Raw genomic sequence first — 7,384 nt, forward strand, 5'->3', positions numbered from 1 at the left:
GGGCAATGGTGGCTCTCAAACCAATACCCGGGGCAACCAACAAAAAGGGGTGATCAGTGGAGCCATCACTGTCAATGACCTAAAGAAGGCTCCCTCTCAAACTTTGGACCTCTCCAAAGGGGTAAACACAGCGAAAGCGCCTCAGGCAGACAAACAACAACAGTCATACAACCGAGTACCCCCACCTGTGAACCTTAATCAAGATGATTATTGGACCAGGCATAAGAATAAAGTCTACCCCTTTGAAAAGGAATGGGTCCTTGCACTACTCCGATTGTTACTAGAGCAGAACATGATCGAGCTGCTAGAGACCAAATTCCCTAATCAAGCTGGACTTGATACTCATGCGAATCACTGTGCTTATCATCGAAGGATAAACCACCCACAGAGGATTGCTACACATTAAAAGACATCATTAAAGCCCTGATCTAGAAGGGTTAGATAATGCTTGAAGAGCTAAATAAAGCATTCGGGGAAGCAGAAACTTCCCACGTAGTGACTATCCAAGAGGAAGACAAAGTGCCCGATCTCCTTCGTGCCTTGTTCGTTATAAAGCTTCAAGAAGACCTCATCACACCAAAACCGGCAAGGCATCCCCGACGCCTTGCTCAGGGAATTGAGAACTATTGGTGCCGGTACCATCAGATATGGGGGCACAACCTGAGCGAATGCTCCAATTTCCATGGTATAATTGTGAAGAAAATGCAGGGTCGCCAAGGGCCTTGTAACATTCCAGAAAGAGAGCGCCAAGTCACTCCACTAGTGTGAGAGGGCCTCTGACACAAGACCCGGGTAATGATGATTTAGATTCTGCTGAATACTCGACTTCTCAGCCATGGATAGCCTATCATGGGCGTGGTTAGGTGCCTCGATCTCACCCTTCGGGTCAGGTTGACCTGATGGCCTGGTTCCGGGTTCGAGATGGACCCGGGACCTGAGATCACTTGGGAACCACGTAAAAAAGATGTGGGCAGGAGTATCAACCGGTGAGAGAGGAATTAGGGTCATGAAGCGGGACTTACCTGTCACGACCCTGCCCCCTGACCCATGTCGGGGGGCGATGGAGCACAGGATCGCGATCGGAGGTCGTGAATGATACTCAAGTGGGAGTGACTCAACGCATAAAAACACGAAATCGAGAGCAACCACGAAAGAAGACTAGAATAAAACCATTCATCCCACAATGTCAATCTAAAAGGTACAACAATTTCTATCATTCATTATCAAAAGTCTTTACAATTCTTCGAGGCGCTACTGGACCAAAATACATAAAAAGAAGTACATATCATATAGCTGAAACCACCAAAACATACTGTGAAGGTCTTCGGAAGACGGCTTCTCAAACTTCTTAATTCAGAGCTTCAAACCCTCAAACTGCCACCGACCTTGAGCATAGATGCCACCACCCTTCACTCTACAATTATGAGATTAAGATGGAATGAGCTAAAAGCCCAGTAAGCAGATCTACACCATTACAATCCAACTAGTATGACAGTGATAATGATATGCAATGCACATATATATACATATATATCCACATGTATCAAATGAAATCCCTTAATAGGGTTCTTAACATTCTAATAGTAATGTGATAAGGGCAGTTCAATATATATTATATAAGTCACAACCACCTTACTTAAAGCAGAGTAGTAAGGACAACAGATCACATGTACAGTTAAAAGTTCATGTAGAAAGCTTAAATAAGACAGGCAAACATATCTATTTACTCCTGAAGTAGAAGCCACATTGGTCAGGCTAAGCCAATCCTGAACTTGAGCCTTCTACCCTCAATCACGAGGGAGGACAATGACAAGTGGATGTCCCACTTCGTAATGCCCTCATACACACACACACATCCACAGTGCGCTTTGCGATTTTGATAGAGGGACTCCTTGTAAGACACAACCCTCTCTTTATGCCCTTATGGCAAGAGAGCGTTACACTACCATTAGGTGACCCAATACTTAATGCCCATATAGTTCTAAGGGGTGCGACCCTCCCAACTACTCATATCCTGAATCCCGTTCTATCATGGGGAGTCAAGGAAAGATCGCAGCTGCCTACACCATCATTCACACAGTTGGTGCCCTTCCCAACAGGCAGCTGCTAGCACCATCATTCACACAGTAGGTGCCCATTCCCATAACACCTAAGCATCGTAGCTGCCGGCACCATCATTCACACAGTAGGTGCCCATTCGTATAACATATAAGCAGCATGATACCAACATTCACACGGGAGGTATCCATTCACATATCACATAAGCAACATGATACCATCATTCACACAATAGGTATCCATTCATATATCACATAAGCAACATGATACCATCATTCACACAGTAGGTATCCACTCACATATCACATAAACAACATGGTACTATCATTCACACAGTAGGTATCCATTCACATATCACATAAGCAACATGATATCATCATTCATACAGTAAGTATCCATTCACATAAGCAGCATGATACCATCATTCACATAATAGGTATCCATTCAACTATCACATAAGCAGCATGTTACCATCATTCACACAGTAGGTATCCATTCACATATCACATAAGTAGCTTGATATCACATTATAACGATATCAATAATTCATCATGATAGTAGCAATATCGCATTAGACAGTGGCATATCACATTTAAGTAATATCATAATGACAATACCATAGGAATGATGACATTAATCCAGTTAAGCCTTACAGCTCGATTTCCTGTCATCCAGGGCAATGACATGCGCTCACCATGAGGGTTGTAACTTTTAAACCGTTTAGAGTTTTAAGGTGATTCCAAAACTAATCTTGTACTAAACACACCTATCCTTCAAATGGAATTGATTTGAGGATAATAAAACCCATTTTACCTCTTAAAGGTTTAATGAGGTGAGGGTTAACTAGCTACACCCTGCAGTGTACAGTGGATAGCGACGTACCCTTCTTCATAGCAATATAACTTTCAAACTGTGAAGCAACTTGTGATGGTTTCAAAATCAAAGTTTAAGCTAAGACATATATCTTCGAACAAGGTCAATTCCAAAGTATTTGGATTCCTCTTAGTGGTTCAAAAACTCGTGCCAAACAAGGTGATAGTTCTAAATTTTATCAACATTGCCCACAATGACATACCTTCATAAAATGAAATATAACTGTCAATTTAAAAAGAATTTCAAAATAGTTTCTACTTGCAGGTTTTAGCCCATTCAAAGATCTTTCAAATGGATATGGTTTGGCCAAAAATAAACTTCGTTTCTCCCGTGAAATCCATTCGCAGATTTAAAATTTGTGACCATAATGTTGTTAGTGTAAATCCAGGAAAACAGTCAATAATGAGATACCTCATCATTTTGAAATATAACTTCATTTTTGTAAAGAGTTTCAGTAATGGGCAAAAGCAAATATTTTACTAGACTCATATATCTTCCCAATGGCAGCGGTTTGAGGTCAATAAGACCCCATTTAGCTGTTCAAAAATCTCTTTAAGAACACACATGTTCCTGGAATTTGACAGTGGCATATAACATATCTCAAGAATACATTCCATGGTCTTCGTTCATGGTGAGGAACATGATAACAACCATTCACTCACAATGTACACACATAACATACATTTCTCACATAATCTAAGAATTATACATTCAGTCTTTGTTACCACTTTTATTATAGAACAAAACCCCCAAATTTTAATGAAAAAGGCATAAGGATTTTTCTACATCACATACACTTTCCTTGCTTATTTCACATGCATAAATTCTCATGCATCCTTACGGCTATCATGCAATGGTGATGGATCCACTTACCTAAACAATAATGGTTCTTTCTCTAATCATCTTCACACAGCTCTCACCCACCCAACAATGGCTGCCCTCCAACAGCCGCTTCTTCCAACCTTGTGTCTGAGAGAGAGAAATGAAGTGAGAATGAGTGGCATGGGTGAGAGAAGAAGCTTAAGTACTTTTAAGGGTGGGGTGGCTGCCCAAGTGACGCCAAAGGACTTCAAAATATTAATAAGTGACACTCAAACAACATGCATTCAACAAGTGGCATACTTAACTCATGCATGTCAGAGACACAGCAGGCGCTGCTTATCTACATAGCCGGAGTTGCGGTCTCTACTCAGCCGGTGCTGCACACAACCCAGACGGCGTTGGCACTTTCTCCTCTTCTTAGCCAACGCTGGCACTTTCTCCTCTTCTCAGCCGGCGCTGCACACAACCTAGCCAGCACTGCACACAACGCCAACCGGTGCTGGCACACAACCGGACTAACGTTGGTAGACAACCCGACTGGCGTTGGCACATAACCCGACTGGCGCTGACACACAACCTGACCGGTGCTAGCACACAACCCGACCGGTGCTGGCCCTCAACCCAACTAGCGCTGCTTCTCGCAACACAGTCGTAAAAAGTCTGGGTCGTCACATTACCTCACGTGGATCCGTGACACACTCGGTTTGGCTCGCGTGGGCGCCCTCTTAGATCATATTGGAAAGCCCCTAGCTTATGGCCGGTTTGGAATCGCCTCCCTAGAACTGTTTCTCCTTTCCTGCAAACACACACACAATAAAAAGTACAGACAAGTGGGGTATATGTCCCCACCTTCTTACAGGGTGAAGTGAAAGTGAGAGAAGAAGTTTGACTGTGCGGCTAGGCTGGCACAGTGGCTAGACTAGTACAGTGACTGACCTGACGTGCATGGTAACTCAAACCGGCACGGCGACAATATTACTCAACGACATAATCAACACCGACCAATCTGGCACAATGGTTAGTTTAACGCGGCAGCAAGATGAGCACGGTAACTCAGGCCGGCACGACGACAGAACTAACAAGATGGCCAGTCTGGTGCAACGGCTAGTCTGACACGGCAGCAAGATGTGCACAGTAACTCAGACCGGCACGACAACAATACTGCTCGATGACAAGACTGACACGACGGCTCAAGGTTCAGCCTACCCTCCGGTCAAACAAGTAAAGAAGAGAAAGAGGGGAGGTGAAGACTAGCTTGACTATTGCTAGGTCTTCCAAAAGAGACGAAGGTGAAATAAAAGTGATGATGAATAAGGATGATGGAAAATGAGGTGAAATAAAAATAAGATTAGAAGATGAAACGGAATAAAAATAAAATGAATAAATTAAAATGAAATGAAGTAAAGAAAAATAAAATAAAAGGGATAAACGAAAATGACATAAAATAAGATGGGGTAAATAAAATAAAAGAGGTGAATGAAATAAAGTAAAATAAGTAATTAAAATAAACTAGAATGAGGTAAAATAAGATGAGATAATAAAATCAAAGAAGTAAATAAAATAAAATAGGGTAAGGGAAAATAAGGTGAAATGGATGGAATACAGGAAAAAGGATGAAAATAAGCTAAAGGAAAATAATTGGATGAGGTTAAGCAAAAATGAAATATTAAAAAAAAAACGGTAAATTGGTGAAGGGAGGGGGAAGGTTTAGTATTAGACTATTCGGCTACTATGTGAATAAAGAGGGACTACATTAGAAAAAAAAAGGTTTAGAGAGAGAGAGCGTCCTTTGTTGCTTTAGGGGTTTTAAGGTGGGGGTGGAAACGAAAGTATCACGAAACAAAAGGGATGGAACGAAATGAAATCAACGAGAACTTAAAATGAAAAACGAAATAAGAAGTGGAAGCAGGAGTTTTGTTTTGTGGGTTTTTTTAGAGAGAGAGGGAAGAAGCGGAAGGTTGCAGCGAGAAGCTCGCGAGTGGATGAAAGTGGATAGAGGGGCTCACGATTTTACTGCAGATGGCGGAGAAGAAGATGGTTGAGCTTTTGGCTGCAAGTGGAGAGGCGACTGGTATGGTGGAGAGAGAGAGAAATAGCAGAGTGAAGGGGCTTGATGGGTTTGTAGAGAGAGAAAGAAGGGTTGTAGAGAGAGAAAGAAGGGTTGCAGAGAGAAAGGTGCGCAAGAGAGCAGGCTACTAATTGCTGTAAGCCGAGGAATTAAGTGAGAGGAGGTTTGCGAGTGGGAGTTGCAGTGAATGGGATAGGGGCGGAAATGACACGAAGAAGGTAGCGGGTAGAGGGAGAATGCTCTGGTTTCAAGTGGTGGAATAGGGATGCAGTGAGGTGAAGCAGCAAGGTGAAGGCGTAGTGAGAAAGAACTAAGTTTTGGAGTGGCTCAGCCGTGGTGGAGAAGGCTTGATGGCTGTGACTGTAGGTGATTGCAAGTTGGAGGTCGTGGATGCTAGTCAGTTGAAGAAGAGGGGCCGGCCAGGGAGGTGAACAGCAGATGAAGGGAATGCGTAATGTCGTGCGGGAGTGGGAGAGATGAAGATGGGGAGAGCTGGTAACAGTGTGGTATCGTGGCTGGGGGAAGATTCCAGTTGTGATGGCGGAAATGGTGGACGGTGGTGAGAGGACAACAAAGTGAGAGGGTGAACGTGGCAGGGATTAGCGAGAGGGGGTGGTGACTCAGGTCGCCACCTGGTTCTAATGGTGAGAGGAGGACGAAAGAGCGGGCTTGGGACACGAGGAAGAGAGGACAGCGGCTATGGCTGCCTGTATTTGGTTGAGAAGGGTGGCTGGAAGCGTGAGGAGCAGAATGGCAGTTGGGTGGTTTGCTGCAATTGTAGGAGGCGGCAGCTACAGAGGCTGTCGTCCGGTTCCAAAGAGTTATAGAAGCAGAGAAGTAGGAAAGGACAGTGGTGGGGGATGGGCTGCAGATGGCTGAGGTGGTGGCTTAGTAGTGAAGTTGGGAGTGCTCAGCCACGAAGGAAAAGGGGGTGCACGGCAAGGTGGAGGAGGAACACACAGCCGGCAGTAAGGTGGGTTACACAGGAGGCGATGTGAAGGATTACACTCACGGCGATAGGACACACACGGCGATAGAGAGAAAGGTTGCACAGACGGCGATAGGTAGAAAGGTTGCACAGGCCGCGATAAGGTATGGTAGCACAGGCGGCGTTACAGTTTGTTACAAGGGGATTGAGAAAAAGAGAGAAAAAAGAGAAATAGAAGAGAGAGAGAGAAAAGAGATTTATATTAAGCCCAGGGGTACCAACAAAAAATTTCTCTTTTCATCTTCTCTCTCTCAAAACGTGACCCAACAATGTAGAAAGATCAAAATTTTTATTGTACAGTCCCTTGTACAATAATATAAAGTGATATATATAGACTTTTGTCCAAATATGGGTAGATTAATAAAAATCAACCGTAATTGTTGAAAAATTAAGATTTAATTGAATTAAAAGAAATTATCAAAATAGGTGCAAAATGGTTGTTGGTTGTTTTGCTCCTGCTTAAGAATACATGAAATTCCAAAATTGTCCCTACTACTGTCTTAAAATGTGCATGATCTTCCATGGCCGATTCGGGGTTGCTCTGATGCCCTTTTCACTTAAAGATGATTGCTTTA

The 7,384-nt window shown here is 43.3% G+C and overlaps 1 long non-coding RNA gene across 2 annotated transcripts; it reads right to left on the bottom strand.

Moving 5' to 3' along the window:
- Window positions 1–1,186: 1,186 nt before the first annotated feature.
- On the bottom strand, window positions 1,187–6,982 carry LOC110007528 (uncharacterized). Of its 2 annotated transcripts, none has more exons than XR_016046320.1 (4): window positions 4,690–6,982; window positions 4,059–4,549; window positions 3,805–3,900; window positions 1,187–1,414 (listed from the first exon to the last, which is right to left on the bottom strand). It is a non-coding gene; the product is annotated as an uncharacterized LOC110007528 (long non-coding RNA). The 2 variants fall into 2 exon arrangements; XR_016046317.1 differs by having other exon boundaries at window positions 4,054–4,549.
- Between the last annotated feature and the right edge of the window lie 402 nt (window positions 6,983–7,384).

This window comes from Amborella trichopoda, chromosome 1, assembly GCF_054954075.1.
Source record: "Amborella trichopoda isolate Santa Cruz 75 chromosome 1, AtrichopodaSantaCruz75HAP2 v2.0, whole genome shotgun sequence".
In the NCBI taxonomy this organism is placed as follows: domain Eukaryota; kingdom Viridiplantae; phylum Streptophyta; class Magnoliopsida; order Amborellales; family Amborellaceae; genus Amborella; species Amborella trichopoda.